This window comes from Dendrobates tinctorius, unplaced genomic scaffold, assembly GCF_039654945.1.
Source record: "Dendrobates tinctorius isolate UK_male_01 unplaced genomic scaffold, ASM3965494v1 ptg000314l, whole genome shotgun sequence".
Classification (NCBI taxonomy): Eukaryota; Metazoa; Chordata; class Amphibia; order Anura; family Dendrobatidae; genus Dendrobates; species Dendrobates tinctorius.
The window spans coordinates 1,645,765-1,668,729 of NW_027361981.1; the positions used below are offsets into that span (position 1 = coordinate 1,645,765).

Genomic DNA, 22,965 nt, shown 5'->3' on the forward strand with positions numbered 1-22,965 from the left:
GCGGTAACTTTGTATATCTAATAATATATCTTCTAAGACTCTACTGGTAGTATTTATTGATCTAGCCACAAGACAAAATAATCTTCCTACAGTCTTAGCAGCATATGCGGCTATGGCAGGAGATCCTACAATCGTAAGGAATGACCCTAGAATTTCTAATTCAGTTAAAAGGTTTACATTATAATTGCAATTTTCAGCTAAGCGGGAAAATCCCCTTTTTGGATTTTAGCTTTATGGAATGGAAACAAAGGATGATACATCATTAGGCCTAATCTAGAAATAACACATGGCCCGCCTATTATATTAGCTGGAATATAATTAAAAGTGGTATCCCCACAAAAAAAACATCCCCCCTTGGGCAATTTTACATGTTGTATATGTTACAATTTCTATCTGAATGTGAACCGCACATGATATTATCTTCATTGTGCCTTTTTTACCTTCCATTTTTATTTGCTGACTTTTACCTATTTTATTTTGATTACAAGTCATTTGATAACATAATTCAGCAGATGCAATATTTTGAGTCTTTATAGTTATCATGTCTTCGATAAGAAAATCCTCTCCAGTACAGTTTATACAAACATAATATGGGTTGCATGTATAATTCTGGATCACATCTTCTTCTTCTTCAATCGCCTCATCTTGGACAATCCCCCCTATCAATTTTGTCCACAGTTGTAAGGGGGTTGGTATAGCTACCATGCAAGTTTCTAGTTTATTGGTAGCGGTAGCAGTCTTTGTCATACAAAAATGGCTCACGTTCATCAATTGTGCCAAATAACTCTATAGGTTCTGTTTCATTTTCCACAATACCACATTTTCTTCTCTTTGTTGCTACAATGGTTTGGTAATGAAAGAGACCAAAAGGACCATGCCTGTAACACCGATCAACCACCATCTCTAAATTTGAATTGGACACTAAAAAGAAAGAACAGACTTATTTTTCCCGGAGTAACCCCTGTCTGTTGGAATATGTTGCCACTTTTCTTGTCCTGGTTTCATCACTATCAACACATTGTTTGCCCCTCTAGCAATCACCTCTGCAAGCTGTGGGGGACCTTTATCACCAGGTTGTTTTACCCAAATCTTTGCACCATCATTTAAATAATGAGTGGACCTTTATCAAATCTAACCTGATGGGCACCCCTATGGTCTGTGCCCATTGTTAAGTAGCTTTTTCTCCCAGATTTCCACATTTCTGGTGTGCTCACTGAATCACTCCAAGTAGCTTTTCAGCTGAGTCAGGCTCTTCACTGGCATCAGCAACTGATCATTTGTAATGTTCATCTGCTACTGAGTTGGAGTATTTTCAGTGTACCTGAAGCACAATTAGCATCAACATTAAACACAGTCACATTAATTCTTTGTACAATTGCCCAGATATCTTGCCACACCTCTTATCTCCACACTGCATGTTTGTTCGTTCAGTATTCACAGGCACAAGCACAATTCCTGATTTGTCTCACTGATCTCCTTATTCCCCCCCCCCCCCCCCCCGGGATCCTGCACTGTTTCATACTGATCATCTTTGAGCTGGGAGGAATTTCTACAGGAGACATTTTGACTCTTCCGACCATCACTGGAGCCGCTTTGATATAGGGCTTCACTGACAGCTGAGATGGTCTAGCTGTTACTGCAGGAGGTACCCCAAATTGATACTTATCATCCGGTAACTGTAATATCATCCCTTTCAGCATATCAATGCCAATTATACAGTTGTGGCCAAAAGTATTGACACCCCTGCATTTCTGTCAGATAATACTCAGTTTCTTCCTGAAAATGATTGCAAACACAAATTCTTTGGTGTTATTATCTTCATTTAATTTGTCTTAAATGAAAAAACAGAAAAAGAATTGTCCTAAAGCCAAATTGGATATAATTCCACACCAAACATAAAAAAGAGGGTGGACAAAAGTATTGGCACTGTTCGAAAAATCATGTGATGCTTCTCTAATTTGTGTAATTAACAGCACCTGTAACTTACCTGTGGCACCTAACAGGTGTTGGCAATAACTAAATCACACTTGCAGCCAGTTGACATGGATTAAAGTTGACTCAACCTCTGTCCTGTGTCCTTGTGTGTACCACATTGAGCATGGAGAAAAGAAAGAAGACCGAAGAACTGTCTGAGGACTTGAGAAACCAAATTGTGAGGAAGCATGAGCAATCTCAAGGCTACAAGTCCATCTCCAAAGACCTGAATGTTCCTGTGTCTACCGTGCGCAGTGTCATCAAGACGTTTAAAGCCCATGGCACTGTGGCTAACTTCCCTAGATGTGAATGGAAAATAAAAATTGACAAGAGATTTCAACGCAAGATTGTGCGGATGTTGGATAAAGAACCTCGACTAACATCCCAACAAGTTCAAGCTGCCCTACAGTCCGAGGGTACAATAGTGTCAACCCGTTCTATCCATCGGCGTCCGAATGAAAAGGGACTGTATGGTAGGAGACCCAGGAAGACCCCACTTCTTACCCCGAGACATAAAAAAGTCAGGCAGTAGTTTGCCAAAACTTACCTGAAAAAGCCTAAAACGTTTTGGAAGAATGTTCTCTGGTCAGCCGAGACAAAAGTAGAGCTTTTTGGGCAAAGGCATCAACATAGAGTTTACAGGAGAAAAAAAGAGGCATTCAAAGAAAAGAACACGGTCCCTACAGTCAAACATGGCGGAGGTTCCCTGATGTTTTAGGGTTGCTTTGCTGCCTCTGGCACTGGACTGCTTGACCGTGTGCATGGCATTATGAAGTCTGAAGACAACAAATTTTGCAGCATAATATAGGGCCCAGTGTGAGAAAGCTGGGTCTCCCTCAGAGGTCATGGGGCTTCCAGCAGGACAATGACCCAAAACACACTTCAAAAAGCACTAGAAAATGGTTTGAGAGAAAGCACTGGAGACTTCTAAGGTGGCCAGCAATGAGTCCAGACCTGAATCCCATAGAACACCTGTGGAGCAGTTTGGAGAAGGCACCCTTCAAATATCAGGGACCTGGAGCAGTTTGCCAAAGAAGAATGGTCTAAAATTCCAGCAGAGTATTGTAAGAAACTCATTGATGGTTACCGGAAGCGGTTGGTCGCAGTTATTTTGGCTAAAGGTTGTGCAACCAAGTATTAGGCTGAGGGTGCCAATACTTTTGTCTGGCCCATTTTTGGAGTTTTGTGTGAAATAATCAATGTTTTGCTTTTTGCTTCATTCTCTTTTGTGTTTTTTCATTTAAGATAAATTAAATGAAGATAATAATACCAAAGAATTTGTGTTTGCAATCATTTTCAGGAAGAAACTGAGTATTATCAGGGGTGTCAATACTTTTGGCCACAACTGAATACTCTGAAATAGGGACAATCATGACTTTGTACAAATTCCCTATTTTATGATACTTTAGTTTGCACTGCTTCTATTTGTTTCCCCCTAATCATATGATTATTACTTTTCTTCCTTTAAGTTGCTTTGGATTACCATAGATCAAGCTGGCCTCCGCCCCTGCATCCACTAGGGTTTTTACACATTGCCTATTCATATTTTTCCAATTAACAACCAAATCTACATGAGCGCGTCTATCTACATGCAACAGAGATTTTACTTCAGCATAAAGATCCTCAAACCCTGGCGCTGTGGGTTTCACTGGGGATGAAGAGGGAGTGGGCCCTCTCTCTCCGTGCCCTACTATGCCCACGCTGTGATGATCCCGAATCTTCCACTGTCACCTTTTTATTTTGTGAACTTCCTGATTTCCTATGAAACCCTCACTTTTGGTATAATTTCCACATTTCATCAGTACCAATCCCATTGATTGGGATCCCACTGAACCCCATCTTTTGGCCAAAGCTCCCTTTTTCTTATTCACTTTTCCTCGTATCTTTTTATATTTGCATTGTGCTACCCATATGGCTGCCTGTTTTGGCATTGTGCCACTATCAGAGCACGCTGCATCTCACATACTTGCTGTTCTAATACTTGCATTTTTTTTTTTAGAACAGCTGAATACATTTTTCATGCTGCTTCCCACTGTATAAGCATATAACAAAATCCAACCTCTCCTGCTTACTACATTCAATTCCTTCTTCCTATCAACTTTCACCCGTTCCAAACATGTCACTACATCAGCTGGTTCAGCCTCATTCATACAATTATCCTATGATTCACTGAATCCAACACATTGAGACCACTCATTGGCCAAAACACGGTAGGGAGCCTGCTCCTAGCCTGGAATCTCAACAGATATGTTTACAACTTCTTTTTTCTTAAAGAAAGACATGTTTTACGTAATTTCACACACTTTTCTGGACTATTGAAATTTGGTCTCAAAATTCCGGATTATCAGAATTTAGCTAAAATTTAAATTTTAAGCCTTCTACATATCCTACTTCTGGCACCAAATGTTTTGCCAAGTATTTAAATGGATCAGATACGGCTTTAAAGAAGGTGATTAATTTTATTATAATAATCAAATGATTACAGAAAATAGGAAATAGTGTTATATTGCATACACTTTTGCATAATATAAATCACAAAGGTAAAGTACTACATAAGAAAAACTTCACCAGGAAAAGCTCATCATCTGTCCGGGAAACATCAGCTGTGAGAAGCAAACAGCGAAGACAGAGAAATTCCTGGGATATCTACACGGTGGCATCATGGGCGTCCCCTTCAGGACACAGGTTAACAGGCTTCTGTCTTAGCTGAAATCTTCCCCAGTTTATGTCTTGTTTGGAAAAAACAATGCTTGGGTAACCATATGTAACCAGATGGTGCTATTTGTCCAATACAGTATCCCTCATACTGAGTGGCCAGCTCTGCAGATGTTAATCAACACTGGGCAAATATGTCACCGGATAAATCATGCCCAAAGCTATCCTGGCACCAAATGTTCTACCATACGATAAGCGCGACATTTGTCACTAAACATTAATAACGAAACTATGCAGTAATTGGATGATACTGTAAACATACACTTTCCCACTAAAGATATTGGAAACATATGCTTTCTCACTAAACATTAATAAAGGAACTGTGCGATTTTGGATGATACTATAAACATGCATGTTCTCACTAAAAAACGATGCGGACCAGGTGTTGGGAAAATGACAGAAAATACAAGACTAATATGAGCTGAACTGTTACTGTCTAATATCTTAAAGGTTCCTTAAAGACAGGCTACCAATATGGATTCCCGATGGTCATTAACATCTTAGCACTACACAGGGTGACCTCTAGGCTTGAGCCTTCTTCTTACCCCTTAATGCTCCAGAACTCTCCGCTGCTGATTCCTTTCTTGAGGCCTTTGGGCTTCTCTATAATGACCCTGACTGAGTAGCTTTAGCAGAAAGTAAACTAACAGCCATTTTCCATGGGCAATGTACTGCTGAGGAGTACTATCCTTGAGTTTCGGCCTTGGGCCACAGACTTACGATGGAATAACCAGACCATTTGCCATTAGTTTCATACTGGACTTTCTGACACTGCTGACTGAATCTAAAATTATATTTTCCTGTGAAAGTCACTACTGTTGATACAACTCCCACCCAGGTAAAGTATATCACTAAGGAGGTGTCCATGCTTATTGGTACCTTACAACTTGAATCCATTTAGTTTTTGTTCTTTAAAACCTGTGTGCGCTGCGGTCTTGGGCATGCCTTGGTTACAGAAACATAACCCAGTTATTGACTGACATCAGGAAATCAGGAAGACATTGTACACTGGAGGCCTGTGTGTTAGAACAAATGTGTGTCTTTAGATGTTAATCTAAAGCCTTACTCAGTGATTTTCCTGAAATATTTGAACATTTTGCTGATTTTTTTGTGTTAGAATCTAAAAAAAATTACCCTCTATAATAAAATTATAATTGCCCCATTGATCTTGCACCAAACTACCGTCTCCCACAGGGTAAAGTATATGATCTTTAGGGTCCACAATGTCTGGCCATGAAAAATTATATAGCAGACAGTCTGAAAAAAGGGTTTATCAGACCGTCCACATCACTAGCAGGTGCCAGTTACTTTTTTGTTGTTAAAAAAGATTGAGGTGTTAGACCATGTATTAATTATTGGGAATTTAAAGGGGTGGTCTGTCAATGTTTTCTAAATACCCATCTTTACACCCTAACGACTTTTGTAATGAGCAAAATTACACAATACCCTACACTTCTCTCCATATACCTAATCTCTAAATGTGATTATTTACTTCACTTCCTGCGATGTTTCCTCTGAGGAGAGTCTCAAATGTGACGTCACAGGCTGCTCTCACTTCCCCGCAGTGTCTATCGTCCCTGCTACAACAAGATGTCACAGGAAGCAGCGCTGCAGTTAGTCATCTTTTCCAGCTCTTGCTCAGTCTGTTGGATTCTTGCATTTTTTTGGTACCTATGTCCATGTTTTGATTACACGTCAGCCTGACGATTCTTTCCTGTCTTTTGCCTCCTGGTTCTGACCAAGTCACCTGACCATTCCTGGCACCCAGCTCCACATCCCTGTATAGAGGTTACAGGGTGAAGGCTAGGGCTTACCAGGGATCTGATAGTTGTCGGAGTAGCTAGCACAAAGCCTGTTCATGGAAGCCCTATTTGTGAGCTGCCAGATGACTGTAGACGGAACCCTTATGCAGAGGTTAGTTAGATTGCCTCCGAAGATGGAACATTTTACCCACCTTCTGTCATTAATAAAGTAAATTTGTAAGTGATTGTAAGGCCGGATATACTGATGAGGATGGATTGGTTTGGTTGGTCACAGTGAGCAACCACAAGCTCAGGGCTAATGCAACCTCACTAGTCGAGGAACACAAGCTGTGCCACAGGTTCCTTGGTATCCACAAACCTTAATGAAACAGCTCCTGGTTGTCTAGGGCATGGACAAACGGCAGGGGCAATCATGTTAACCATGAGTGATGTTGCAATTGGTTGTGCTTGTTTCTCATCATATGTTTGTGAAGTGAAATATTTAGGGGTGTCTCATATCTCCATTGATGGTAGAAGTCAGGGAAAAGAAGGGTTAGACATGTTAGATCTCTACATGCCCAATCTCATCATTCTCAGGAGAGACAAACCGCCAACAGAGGAATCTGGCAGTGGGTTTATTCCTTCCCCATGCGGAGCCTGCAAGTCAATGGGAGAGGTTGGGAGATAGGATGGGATTAGTATATACGCTTCTTATAGAAAGCCTACAAATGCTCTTGTTATATTTTATTTCTCAATAATTGAACATAACGTAGACTTTTTAATTCTCCTCATCGTTATGATTTATTTCACATATTTCTGTCCCCGTGGAGAACACATTTCTATTACTGAAGAGTTAACTTCAGCAGGTATTGAACACCACACATTTCTGCTTAAACCGCACTTATATGTTTTTCTTAGTTCACAGGAAGCACCTGCCAGAAAAACGATGAGATGCTCTGTCACAAGTACTTGAAAAATTGAATCTTATCTCCTTCACATCTGTAAGGTGCTTCACATGTTCAAGAATACGGAGATAAGCTCTGTCATAGTCTACAGCCACAATATGTGCCTGTGGTTCAGGAAAGATGCCACTCCATGAAATCTAACATGTTTCTATATCTTGGCCTTGTGTACCTAAATAATCTCTTACTGCTACCGGGGATAATCTGGTGACACAGAGAACATGCCGCTATTCACATTTGTGTGTCACATTGCACATAACGCTGGGTATTCTGATTGGACTTATGTCTGTTCTACAGGTGACCTTCTGGTGCAAGCCAAAAATTAAGTAAAACTGACAATAAACTATTTAATTTTTATTATGATGACCGGACCAAAAATCTGGTTGTGAAGGACGCGAGCTATTCCGTTACTTTCCCACTCACAAGTGATTTTTATATTATATATTTAACCATCTATGTGCAATTATGCGAAATGATCATTTTAGCAAATTTGAACCCACTTCCCTATGGAGGGATCCACTCAGGCGTTAACTCTGAACCAGAAGAGAGGCACTAACAAAGAGAGGCCGCCATTGTGGTAGACATCATTACACGGCCAGCCATTTATTTGGGGGACATCTATACTAACATTAATACTATTTGACGTCTTGGTTTATGTGAGACAAGTTGTAGATTTATTTAAAGCTAGTATCTAATAAAAATGGCAATTTCTTTATTTTTTTTTTCTTTCTGCTCAACTTAATTGATGCAAAAACTTTTTTTTACAACTGTGAGAAGGCGCCTATTTTACTATATAGTGTGTTTTTGAATTAAAGATGATAACTTAAAAATTTGATGTATTTTTTATTTTTTTGTCATTACTTTTTTTATTTATTTTTTTATTTATTTTTATAACAGTCACTTTAATTATTTTGAACATCAATATAGTCTATTTGAGAACTTTACTTCTTAGGCATTGTTCCCAGGATGAGTTTTTTTCTGCACCAATTAAGTAAAATAAGTTCCTTGCGTTTTTTAAGTGCGTTATGAGTGCGGTTTTTTACATGCATTTCTTTTGTTTTTTTTGATTCTACGGTTTTTGTCTCTTCTTGTTATGTCATGTTTTAAATAAAGCTGCTTTGTTTTTCATTTCTCGTGGTATTTGGCTTTGATAAAAGTTTATTGCTATAGTCATGTGTGGATTACATGCGCTTTTGATGCATTTCCACATTGGATACACACTAAAAATACATATGCGTTTTTTTTTTCTTACGAGTGGATTTTCGCATCTAATCAATTCTATGGGGAAAATCTGCACAGAAAACTCGGCGTACCCTCAAGAGAGATTTTGCGGATATGAAACAGGCTACACCAAGTAAGTAAGAGGCTGTGGTTTTGACACACCAAAAACTCATCAAAAACTCATCATGGGCACACAGGCTTAGGCTAAGTTCCCACAATGAATATTTGGTGAGTTTTTGATATGGCAGATTAGGTTATGTTCACATGCAGCGCAAATGATGTTTTTTTTCCTTCTGTTTATTTCTTTGCAACTTTTCTACAGGTGTCTGCACCAAAATACGCAATGATAATCTTTTCTGGTTGTTGCTTTTTTATCTATTGTTTTTATGCATTTGCTCCCGTTTTTGTTGCATTTTTGGTGCAGATTAAAAGCAGCATTTTTAATGTTTTTTAAGCGCAGAAAAGTTTTGACTCTGGATTTAAAATCAGAACTGCGTTTTTTTTCCTGACTCCCTATAAAAGCTGATAGAAAAAATAACATTTAGCTCAACAGCGTGTTTAAGATGCACATCTGGCATAAGTTTTTATCAGATCCCATCCACTTTGCTTGGACAGTTAAGCAAGGAAAATTTTCTGCATGAAAAAATGCAGCATTTATGCTCCGTATGAACACAGCCTTGGGTCACTTGTGTTGCTATAATGCGTCTTTTTACATGCTGTATTACGGCATATTTTCCCACAGTGGTATTTGGCTTTTTTGGTATGTTATGATTTCAATAAAACTGCTTTGTCTGGATACTTATTCACATTTACGATATGTCACATATGGTGGGGTTTTAATAATAGACGTGGTGGGGTGGCTTTTAGGTTTTTTAAATTAAAATTGTGTAAATTAAGTACCTTATAGTATTTTCATGCACTATTTCTGTTCATTTTTTTACTGTAGGGTATTTGAAAAAAATTTTTTTTAGGTTTTATATTTAAAGTGAAGCTGACAGGTAATACATGTTGCCCAATCCGTGGGGAGCATGTATCAGGCACTGACTGTATGATCTCAGCCATGTATGTTGGACTCTGCAGCGTTTCAAGAGAAAACCATACTTTAATAGACACCGCAGACCAAGCCGTGCTGGAGACTAATTAGACTGGTGGGTCCCCAGCGGCTTCTACACATTTGCTATCCTGAATTGACAGGTAGAGACAGGAGTAAATACCAGATACCAAATAAAAGAAAAATAAATTGTTTGCACTTACAAGACAGAACAAAGCAATAAAAGTGAAGATGTAATGAGTTATTCTTCTAGTACTAGCTGAAAAGGGACCATGCTACGATATTTATTATACATTTTCTTTGTCTGTCTATTATCTATCTATCTATCTATCTATCTATCTATCTATCTATCTATCTATTGTACATTATTTTGGGAATTTATTAAATAAACACAATGGAGCCAGTTCAGTGAATTTGTATTTGCTTTTTGAGTTCTTATCTCTTTTGTTTTCCATCTAAGCCATTATCTTTTTTATGCACTTTGCCACTTTTCGCTTCTGTTCTTCATTGTCTGCTTGATTGGTCAATTCTAGATGTTTTTGGCTAATTCATCTGTTGCAACTAAAGTCACAGAGGACTCCGATTCATCATCTGCATCTTCTTTTTTTTGTCTTGTGGCATTCATTGACATTTTTGGGTCAAAATATTCAAAATGGCACATACGGTTCAAAAATTTTGCACAAAATGAAAATTGCTTCGTATGGTTCTCTTTAATTTTTTGTGCGACTTTTTAACTGCAAAAAGCTGCATGTTTTGTGAAAATATTTCAAAAATTATGGCTGAAAAAAGAAGAATCATGTGCATATGAAAAACAAGAGAAAATCACCCAAAACTATATAAATAAGGTTCAAATGAATTGGGACTAATACTTTTGCACAGCATCCTAGAGCATTACAAGTACTTTATAATTTTTTTGTGCTTTTAAAGACTAATGTGGGATATTTTTGTGTTTATTGAAAGGATTGTGCCACTTTTTGCTCTAAAAAGTCAAAAAGTCTTGAGAATTAGCTTAAAAACCCCACAATTGATGAATTGGCCCCTATGCAAATGAATATTGAAGACTGAGACAGATTTATGGTATACTAGATGGAGGCCAGATACTATCGCATCGGGAGGGCGGTAATGTCATGAGGGGGGCAGGCTTTGCAGCGTTGAGAATCTCTGCCCCCCATGTGCTCACCCACCTATCCACTCTCTCTTTTCCCATGTGCTGACTTCTCCCTTCTGTGCTCTCTTCTTTGACCTGTCTACCCCATGTGCTATCCCCCTTGTCTGCTGTCTCTCTTCTTCCTGTGCTGTGTTCTCCCCTCATGTGCTGTCCCGTTTGAGCTGTCTCCCTGTGCTCTGTCTGTCTCACCCCTGTGCACTTTCTCTCTCCCCATCTTCTGTCTTCTCCTCTCATGTCATCTCTTCCTTGACCTGTGTACCCCATGTGCTCTCCCCCTTGTCTGCTCTCTCTCTCCCCACCGTGCTGTCTTCTTCCCTCATGTCTTGTCTCGTTTGAGCTGTCTCCCCCCTTTGTACAGACAGATAGCGGCGGTCACATTAAAACTGCACATACGTTCCTCCTGTACAAAGATGGCGGCGGTCAGTGAATCATTCGGCTGATCCCGGCGGCGGCATGTTTGCAACGGTGTTCTGCTGGTGGTACCGCGCAAGAGGCTGCGTACGGCATATACAGTGTGTGTGTGGTGCGTACGTACGGCATATACAGAGTGTGTTTGTGTGGTGTGTACAGTGTATACAATGTGTGTGTGTGTGTGGTGCAATGGTGTTCCGCTGGTGGTACCGCGCAAGAGGCTGGTACCACCAGCAGTTTCCATATTGAGACACCCATCACTTGGGTGTCCTAATATGGTGGTCAGTAAACTTCCGCCGCTTGGAATTCTGGGATCCGGACACATCTGGACGGAACAGGATGTGAAGACATTACAAGGTAAGTATATATTAAAATTAACTAATTGTACATGAATTTATGCTCTAGCACCGTATCAATAATACAAATACCCTAGATTTTTCAGGCAAATTTGCTGTTGTCAAAGAATCTACCTCATAGTACAGATTCTACAGGAAGATACAATATGTAGCGTATATACTGCTCAAAAAATAAAACAAATAATAAATCTTTGCAATAAAGAACTAGTACACATAGTAGAAACATTTATTGTTTTCTCATTGACTCCAAACAAATTGGGGTATATACTATTAATACATATAGAAATGCAACATTCCTCCAATCCATCACCTAGTAACCCAGAAATCGTAATATAAAGGGAGCAATGGGCAAGTCCAGCAAATGGTTCCACACTATATGTTAATGTGTTAATATGGTCTGCTTTCCATTATGCCACATTCATACGCTCAGCATTTGGTCGGTATTTTACATTTTGTAAGCCAAAACCAGGAGAGGAACATTCAGAGGAAATGTATAATAGGAACACGTCACCACTTCTTGATTTTTTACCCACTCCTAAATCTGGCTTACAAATACTGATGTAAAATACCGACCAAATACTAAACGTGGAACAATACTAATGTGGAACAAGGCTTAAAGCTTAGTTTCACTGAGACCTATATTGACATTCAATCTGGCAGTGACTGCGCTTTCCAGCAGAAGTGATTAGCTCCTCGCTGTGGCAAATGGGAAAGCGCCACACCCTAAGGCTGTGTGCACACGCTGCGGATTGTCCTGCGGATTTTTCGGCGTGGATTTGTCAAAAAACGCAGGTAAATCGGCAGGTCTAAAGACCTGCGGTTTATCTGCAGTTTTTCTGCGGTTTAGCCTGCGGTTTTCCCTTGTGGTTTGACACCTGCCACGGAGCAGGTGCTAAATCACAGCGGAATCCGTACAAAGAATTGACATGCTGCGGTTTTGAAACCGCAGCGAAAAATCCGCACTGTCTGCACAGCGGTTTTCATTTTTAATTGATTTTAATGGACCAAAACAGGACCAAAACCGCTGCGGATCCACACACCCTTATAGTTTTCCTAGCTCTTGTTCAGTCCTGTTTTTCAGCTTTAGGGCTCATACTCACTTGCAAGAGACTCGCATGATTCTCGTGCGAGTCTCTCGCATGAAAACCTCGCGCTGCCGCCGACACTGGGACCGGAGCGTGCGGCTACATGTATTTCTATGCAGCCGCACGCTCCGGTCCGAGTGCCAGGTTTTCATGCAAGAGACTCGCACGAGAATCGTGCAAGTCTCTCGCTAGTGAGTATGAGCCCTTACAGAGTGATTTTATATAGATTTTTATAATTTATAATTTTTATAATTGGGATCTTTATTTTAAAATGGTTTGTGATTATTCCATCCAGCAAACATTACAGATCCCAATAATAATAAAGCAATTAACTTCTCAAGTATACTCGGAAAAATAAAGAGTATTCAATGCATTAAACATCTAAAGGTTTGATAACAGATTAACATTATTCACATAGTGGCAAAACCCATCGTGTACATGTCGGTCATGTCTTCACATCTGCAGATTAATGGGTTTTTTTTCTTATACATCTCCTTGAGCAGGAAATCCATCAAACAAGCCGCTGAGAATGTGACTCGGGGGTCTGAGAGACTTATGATTTTTTAGAGAACAACTAACGCCTGTAATATAGGACGTTCAAGCCTCAAAATGAACGAAATAAAGCAATGACCCTGCGGATAAGGTGTAGCTGTGCCAAGTGAATTTATTTAATATCAGATAACTTTATCATGTAGAACAATCCATGAATTATACACAGAAACATATACCCATGGTGCATTCACAAGAGCAACGCTAGAGAGCAAATAACAATGTCCTAATGTGTCTTAATCTAATTATTTCTTATGGGAAAAGGACATTCTTGCTTTAAATGTTTTTTTATTTGTTATGAAATAAGAAAAAAAAATGAGTTGATCTGATCTTAAATGTTTATTACCCAAGACCTTATAGTAGCAAAACTGCAAAGTTATGCAGTGGGCAGATGAAGTGTGTGAAGGTTTGTGATCAAAGCTTTGCAGGGGTCTCCCTCTTCGCTGCCAAACTGCAATACCATTCATCTCATAACCAATACAGACAATCATTTGGCATCCAAATAATTATTCCACTACTGTCCTAATTAATACATTCAATGCCCAACATACTGCCCTATAACTCTCTCAAAAATGGACTGTACCCTAAAGATAAAATGTTACGTAGAGACCCAAAATAATTTTTTCACTGTGGAAAAAATAAATCCTTCTTGGATCAATTGTAATGGGGGATGCTGTACTGATACGGTCGGTTACCCCTTCTTATCGTGCTTTACGGCAACTTTTCAAGTATATTTTCTTGCAAAATTTGTAGCCGCCGTTGATTGTGATGTCTTATAGAACTTGAAAAGTTCCATTTAACATTATAATAAACCGTTCTCTCTCTACGTTATGTAGTCTATACACTTTCACTTTCTTAATGCCTTTGCTTCAATCATCTATCAAAAACCTACCATTCATACTCCCCTCTTTCTTGTCTTCTCCCCAGCTTGTAGGTTGCGAGCAACTTACCCCGCCTGCAAATTACAGGAATAAAATTCAGCCCGCTCTAATCACAGGCATTCTTTATTCGCTTTGTATAGGAAGCCTTTATCAAAGTTATAAACTCATGAATGATGAGCCGATCGTCTGCTTTTAACCCTTAGCTCGGAGCTTTACATTAGTTAGGCTGCCCTTTTCATAAAAAAAGAATAAAAAACATTTTCCATGAACAGTGAAAATGTGAAAGGTGTTTTACCTACCAGACAAGCCCCAAAAGTTTACATTATCGAAAACTGCAGGTCGGCACACTCCTACTCACTCTATTTATGTATCCTTAACGAATACTAATTTTCTACATTAGTCACCAAGTATATATATCCTGCATGTAGGATGGAGCTGCTGGCAAGCTGACGTACAGACCGGCATATGCAGAACATACTATTGACTGTCTTTCACACTGTATTAATATGTTATGCAATTTAGGAAATGCTAAAAATAAAAAAGTTAATTGCTCATTTGTCAGAAGGACATTGATCACTTTTCAGAGATTTTAAGAAAATTAACAAAAATGTAACAGTAGATCATAACAAAACAGAAAAAGTTACAAAGAGGATAAAGTCGGAAAGAGTCAAAGCGCACACAATGGACATAACCTGCACACAATGGGCATAACCTGTACACTATGGACATAAACTGCACACAATGGGCATAACCTGCACATTATGGGCATAAACTGCACACAATGGACATAAACTGCACACAATGGGAATAAACCACACAATGGGCATAAACTGCACATTATGGGCATAACCTGCACACTATGGGCATAAACTGCACACTATGGGCATAAACTGCACATTATGGGCATAACCTGCACACTATGGGCATAAATTGCACACAATAGGCATAAACTGCACACCATGGGAGTAAACTGCACACAATGGGCGTAAACTGCACACTATGGGCATAAACTGCACACAATGGGCATAAACTGCACATTATGGGCATAACCTGCACACTATGGGCATAAACTGCACACTATGGGCATAAACTGCACATTATGGGCATAACCTGCACACTATGGGCATAAATTGCACACAATAGGCATAAACTGCACACCATGGGAGTAAACTGCACACAATGGGCGTAAACTGCACACTATGGGCATAAACTGCACACAATGGGCATAAACTGCACACAATGGGCATAAATTGCACACAATGGGCATAAACTGCACACAATGGGCGTAAACTGCACACAATGGGCGTAAACTGCACACTATGGGCGTAAACTGCACATTATGGGCATAAACTGCACACAATGGGCATAAATTGCACACAATGGGCATAAAATGCACACAATGGGCATAAACTGCACACAATGGGCGTAAACTGCACACAATGGGCGTAAACTGCACACTATGGGCATAAATTGCACAAATTGGCATAAACTGCACACCATGGGCGTAAACTGCACACTATGGGCATAAACTGCACACAATGGGCATAAACTGCACACTATGGGCATAAACTGCACACTATGGGCATAAACTGCACATTATGGGCATAAACTGCAGACAATGGGCATAAACTGCACACAATGAGCATAAACTGCACACTATGGGCATAAACTGCACATTATGGGCATAAACTGCACACTATGGGCATAAACTGCGCACAATGGGCATAAACTGCACACTATGGGCATAAACTGCACACTATGGGCATAAACTGCACACTATGGGCATAAATTGCACACAATGGGCATAAAATGCACACAATGGGCGTAAACTGCACACAATGGGTGTAAACTGCACACAATGGGCGTAAACTGCACACTATAGGCATAAACTGCACACAATGGGCACAAACTGCACATTATGGGCATAAACTGCACACAATGGGCATAAACTGCATACTATGGGCATAAACTGCACATAATGGGCATAAACTGCACACTATGGGCATAAACTGCACACAATGGGCATAAACTGCACACTATTTGCATAAACTGCACACTATGGGCATAAACTGCACACTATGGGCATAAACTGCACACAATGGGCATAAACTGCACACTATTTGCATAAACTGCACACTATGGGCATAAACTGCGCACAATGGGCATAAACTGCATACAATGGGAATAAACTGCACACTATGGACAGAAACTGCAAACAACGGACATAAACTGGACACAATGGGCATAAACTGCACACTATGGGCATAAATTGCGCACAATGGGCATAAACTGCACACTATGGGCATAAACTGCACACAATGGGCATAAACTGCGCACAATGGGCATAAATTGCGCACAATGGGCATAAACTGCACACTATGGGCATAAACTGCACACTATGGGCATAAACTGCGCATAATGGGCATAAACTGCACACAATGGGCATAAACTGCATACAATGGGAATGAACTGGACACAATGGGCATAAACTGCACACAAAGGGCATAAACTGCACACTATGGACATAAACTGCACACATTTGGCATAAACTGCACACTATGGGCATAAACTGCACACTATGGGCATAAACTGCACACTATGGGCATAAACTGCGCATAATGGGCATAAACTGCACACAATGGGCATAAACTGCACACAATGGGCATAAACTGCATACAATGGGAATGAACTGGACACAATGGGCATAAACTGCACACAAAGGGCATAAACTGCACACTATGGACATAAACTGCACACAATTGGCATAAACTGCACACTATGGGCATAAACTGCACACAATGGGCATAAACTGCACACTATGGGCATAAACTGCACACTAGGGTGACCGGATCTCATATGGGGGGGGGAAAATGTCAGAATCTTGTTCGTCTGGACCCCACAAAACGATTCCCCTTTCCAGATATTGAGATAGCCAAAATTTGAGCTTGATCAAACGACGTTAACCCGTGCCACTCGTCGCTCAAAGTTTGAAAAAATCCAAATTGAGGTATTTTAAGATTTAGGTATTTTGCATAGTCTGTTAGACTATAAAGAATGTGACAACAACATTGCAGAAATAGCCCTGACCAAATTTTCGAACCATTTGTGGTATTTGAATGCAGAGTTGGTGGGATTATCGTTTTTTGATCCCACCATTACAGACAATGAAAAGTTGTTAATGGCTAATAAATTGCTCAGTAGCACAGATGAACCATCAGAGCACGCTAACCTACATGAGTTGATAATTTTACATAGTTATCTAATCTATTCTAGAGCTTTTGTTAAAGTAGTTTTTGAAACATCAGAATATAATGCTCGGCATTTGCTTACAACTTGCAGGACATATTGCTTTTGTTCTTCATCTTTTGTCAGAAGGTCATTAAAGACGGTTACTTACTACCTCTTTTAATTTTTCTTTCCTAACTTTTGGATTTACAACCCTAGCGTGCTCTGATGGTTCATCTGTGCTACGTCGTTTGATCGAGCTCAAATTTTGGCTATCTCAATATCTGGAAAGGGGAATCGTTTTGTGGGGTCCAGATGGACAAAATTCCGATATCGATTTTTTGCGGTCACCCTACTGCACACTATGGGCATAAACTGCACACAATGGGAATAAACTGCACACAGTGGGCATAAACTGCACACTATGGGCATAAACTGCATGCAATGGGCATAAACTGCGCACAAAGGGCATAAACTGCACACTATGGACATAAACTGCACACAATGGGCATAAACTGCACACTATGGGCATAAACTGCACACTATGGGCATAAACTGCGCACAATGGGCATAACCTGCACACTATGGGCATAAACTGCACACTATGGACATAAACTGCAAACAACGGACATAAACTGGACACAATGGGCATAAACTGCACACAATGGGCATAAACTGCACATTATGGGCATAAACTGCACACAATGGGCATAAACTGCACACAGTGGGCATAAACTGCACACTATGGGCATAAACTGCACACAATGGGCATAAACTGCACACTATGGGCATAAACTGCACATTATGGGCATAAACTGCACACAATGGGCATAAACTGCACACAGTGGGCATAAACTGCACACTATGGGCATAAACTGCACAAAATGGGCATAAACTGCATGCAATGGGCATAAACTGCGCACAATGGGCATAACCTGCGCACAATGGGCATAACCTGCACACTATGGACATAAACTGCACACAATGGGCATAAACTGCATACAATGGGCATAAACTGCACACAATGGGCATAAACTGCACACTATGGACATAAACTGCACACAATTGGGATAAACTGCACACAATTGGCATAAACTGCACACTGTGGGCATAAACTGCACACAATGGGCATAAACTGCGCACAATGGGCATAAACTGCGCACAATGGGCATAACCTGCACACTATGGGCATAAACTGCACACTATGGGCATAAACTGCGCACAATTGGCATAAACTGCGCACAATGGGCATAACCTGCACACTATGTGCATAAACTGCACACTATGGACATAAACTGCAAACAACGGACATAAACTGGACACAATGGGCATAAACTGCACACAATGGGCATAAACTGCACATTATGGGCATAAACTGCACACAATGGGCATAAACTGCACACAATGGGCATAAACTGCACACAGTGGGCATAAACTGCACACTATGGGCATAAACTGCACATTATGGGCATAAACTGCACACAATGGGCATAAACTGCACACTATGGGCATAAACTGCACATTATGGGCATAAACTGCACATAATGGGCATAAACTGCACACAGTGGGCATAAACTGCACACTTTGGGCATAAACTGCACAAAATGGGCATAAACTGCATGCAATGGGCATAAACTGCGCACAATGGGCATAACCTGCACACTATGGACATAAACTGCACACAATGGGCATAAACTGCATACAATGGGCATAAACTGCACACAATGGGCATAAACTGCACACTATGGACATAAACTGCACACAATTGGCATAAACTGCACACAATTGGCATAAACTGCACACTATGGGCATAAACTGCACACTATGGGCATAAACTGCACACTATGGACATAAACTGCAAACAATGGACATAAACTGGACACAATGGGCATAAACTGCACACAATGGGCATAAACTGCACATTATGGGCATAAACTGCACACAGTGGGCATAAACTGCACATTATGGGCATAACCTGCACACTATGGGCATAAACTGCACACTATGGACATAAACTGCAAACAATGGACATAAACTGGACACAATGGGCATAAACTGCACACAATGGGCATAAACTGCACATTATGGGCATAAACTGCACACAATGGGCATAAACTGCACACAATGGGCATAAACTGCACACTATGGGCATAAACTGCACATTATGGGCATAACCTGCACACTATGGGCATAAACTGCACACTATGGACATAAACTGCAAACAATGGACATAAACTGGTCACAATGGGCATAAACTGCACACAATGGGCATAAACTGCACATTATGGGCATAAACTGCACACAATGGGCATAAACTGCACACTATGGGCATAAACTGCGCACAATGGGCATAACCTGCACACTATGGGCATAAACTGCACACTATGGACATAAACTGCAAACAATGGACATAAACTGGACACAATGGGCATAAACTGCACACAATGGGCATAAACTGCACATTATGGGCATAAACTGCACACAGTGGGCATAAACTGCACACTATGGGCATAAACTGCACATTATGGGCATAAACTGCACACAATGGGCATAAACTGCACACTGTGGGCATAAACTGCACATTATGGGCATAAACTGCACACAATGGGCATAAACTGCACACTATGGGCATAAACTGCACAAAATGGGCATAAACTGCCCATTATGGGCATAAACTGCACACAATGGGAATAAACTGCACACAATGGGCATAAACTGCACACTATGGACATAAACTGCACAGTATGGACATAAACTGCACACAATGGGCATAAACTGCATACAATGGGAATAAACTACACACAATGGGCATAAACTGCACACTATGGACATAAACTGCACTCAATGGGTATAAACTGCACACAGTGGGCATAAACTGCACACAATGGGCATAAACTGCAAACAATGGGCATAAACTGCGCACAATGGGCATAACCTGCACACTATGGACATAAACTGCGCACAATGGGCATAAACTGCACACAATGGGCATAACCTGCACACTATGGACATAAACTGCACTCAATGGGTATAAACTGCACACAGTGGGCATAAACTGCACACAATGGGCATAAACTGCAAACAATGGGCATAAACTGCGCACAATGGGCATAACCTGCACACTATGGACATAAACTGCGCACAATGGGCATAAACTGCACACAATGGGCATAACCTGCACACTATGGACATAAACTGCACACAATGGGCATAAACTGCACACAATGGGCATAACCTGCACACTATGGACATAAACTGCACACAATGGGCATAAACTGCATACAATGGGAATAAACTGCACACAATGGGCATAAACTGCACACTATGGACATAAACTGCATACAATGGGTATAAACTGCACACAGTGGGCATAAACTGCACACAATGGGCATAAACTGCACACAATGGGCAATGGGCAAAATTGAACCCTGGCATAGTAAGATAGAGGTTCTTGGAATATGAAACTGGGGGATGGAGTTGGGATCTACGCACTCCGTGAAAAGCCTTAGGCATGTTTTATATTTCTCATACCCCATGTTCCCCAAATACTGATTTCTATTTGCATTACATATCTGGGACTGGTGACATGGCACTGCCTTTATTCAGTCAGGCTAGTATTGGGAAGTCAGGGCAATTGTTTCCAGTTAAGAATTCCTCCAACATGCAAAGTCTGATGGGACTGATGGGGCACTTACCTGATGGGCCCACCTGAAGTGACCACCACTCTTAACTCTGTCGTTGTGCATAGGATGCTGATACGGTATGCCAGAAAGCCATGGTCTCACTGCCTTACCTCCATGCAGTATACAAAGCAGCAGAGGCACCCAGAATATCAGCTTCCTGGCACAGACAGCACAATGGTATTACCACTTTAGGCCTCTCCACCGGTGCCAGGACGCCGACAGTGCTGGCAAACTCATCAGGATGCACGGGTTAGGTAAGTATTTGTATATGTATTTTTCAAATTTTATTTTCTACCACGCTGTTATTTTTTTGTGGGAGATTTCCTGTGGCATTATTACCATTAGCATGGAACTCAGGGGGAAATATTAGTATATGTGCTTGGACATTTTTAACTGTTTTTACTATTTTATCTGATGAGCCACTCAAGGCATTTTTGTAAAATGGGAGCTCAGGGGTCCATTTTATTTTTTGTGGGGCACAGTGAGGACATTACTATTCTTTATGGGCACTTTGGGCATTTTAATTGTTAAGAGAATAATAGGTACAGAGGGAATTATAGTGATCTCAGGAGTAAAAAGGTGGCATTTTTACTTTCTAATGGGCATGAATATTTTCAAGGGTGCTTACAAAGGGCATTAATATTTTAGCGGACATTTTCACCACCCACAGTTCAGGATAGGGCGATTATTACTATGTAGGGGTGTAAGCAGGTTGTGGGATGCAGTGACGCAAAGGAGGCAGAGTAAGGGTTAACAAATTTAAAAATTTAATTAACTGGGTAGATAAACTCCTCGGAGGAAGATAAAAGGTTAAATAGTGAAAAGCAAGTGTAAAATAATAACACTCCAATTATCAAACTTATCGTGTCCTTTATGTTCCTCCACTGCAGATGATCCTGGGTTGCAACACTGGCAACGGCCATGGAGATGTCCACAGATGGGGTCCCTAAAACGATGACCCCCCTTCAGGCAGCAACGGGCGGTCTCCGGTTTTACTCATTCAGTCCCTAGTCCATAATCCTGTGCAGCCAAATCAAAAAGGGCCGCAACCATCCCGGGGTTATGAGTGAGCTGATGTGCAACAGATGGCAGAGATGGTAAAAGAGTAACCAAACTTACAACCTGAGAAACATGTTACATTGCATGATTACCATTTTCACCCTCTGAGAGCTACAGTGGAAGTTGCCCAGATGAGGGATCCGTTTGCTGCTTACTTTGCTTCAGATAATGGATGTTTGGCATGGCATGACAAAATGATTTAAGCTGCTAAGTAAAATGTACCTGTTATTTTTAAATTTACCTGTAATGTCAATATTACATACCTGTTATGTTTAAATGTACCTATGATATAAAAATGTATATGCAATGTTACAATTTACCCCTAATGTTTGCTGAGTTAAATAATAAAATACCTTCCCTTAAAAATACAATACACCTGTGTGTGTTTGTGGCGGTGGTGGCGCATAAAGATACAAATAAAACAAGATATAGTGCAAACAAAGTGCAACTTTTATTTTACAAAATTTAACAAAAAAGAAGGGTTAAGGTCAAGGTGATTGTTTTTTGCATCAGTGTTTACGTGAGGGTGAGATGGGGTGAACCTTGGGGGTGTGGAACTGTGAGGATTGGGTGGTAGTTGATGAGGAAGGGGTTACAGGGGAGGGGTCTACAGGGGAAGGGGCAACAAATTGAAGGATTTGATCAGGGATGGCAGTAGAGACATTGTGGGTAGATGACAAAGTAGAATCATGGGAATCGATAGACAAACTGGAAGGAACAGACAAAGGCACAAGGGAAGGTAGTGACAAATTGGTAGGTGAGGGTGGAGGTGGTGGGTTCAATGTGGTAATGGTTTTTTGGCTCCTGGTTTTCGTTCTGGTGGAAAAAATTTTTTTGCTGGACTCTGAAGCATGGTGGATGCTGCCGGCTGCAGGGTTGATAA

The 22,965-nt window shown here is 40.6% G+C and overlaps 1 long non-coding RNA gene across 2 annotated transcripts in view; it reads left to right on the plus strand.

Moving 5' to 3' along the window:
• LOC141073719 (uncharacterized) overlaps positions 1-22,574 on the plus strand; it is a 47,979-nt gene extending 25,405 nt beyond the window's left edge. Inside the window, exons 1-3 of one of the 2 annotated variants that reach the window (XR_012227053.1) lie at positions 8,383-8,747; positions 21,089-21,277; positions 21,914-22,574. This is a non-coding gene — a long non-coding RNA (uncharacterized lncRNA). Of the gene's footprint in view, positions 1-8,382; positions 8,748-21,088; positions 21,278-21,913 lie in introns of those variants that run through there. The other variant, XR_012227052.1, reaches the window with a different exon arrangement.
• Positions 22,575-22,965: the final 391 nt, after the last annotated feature.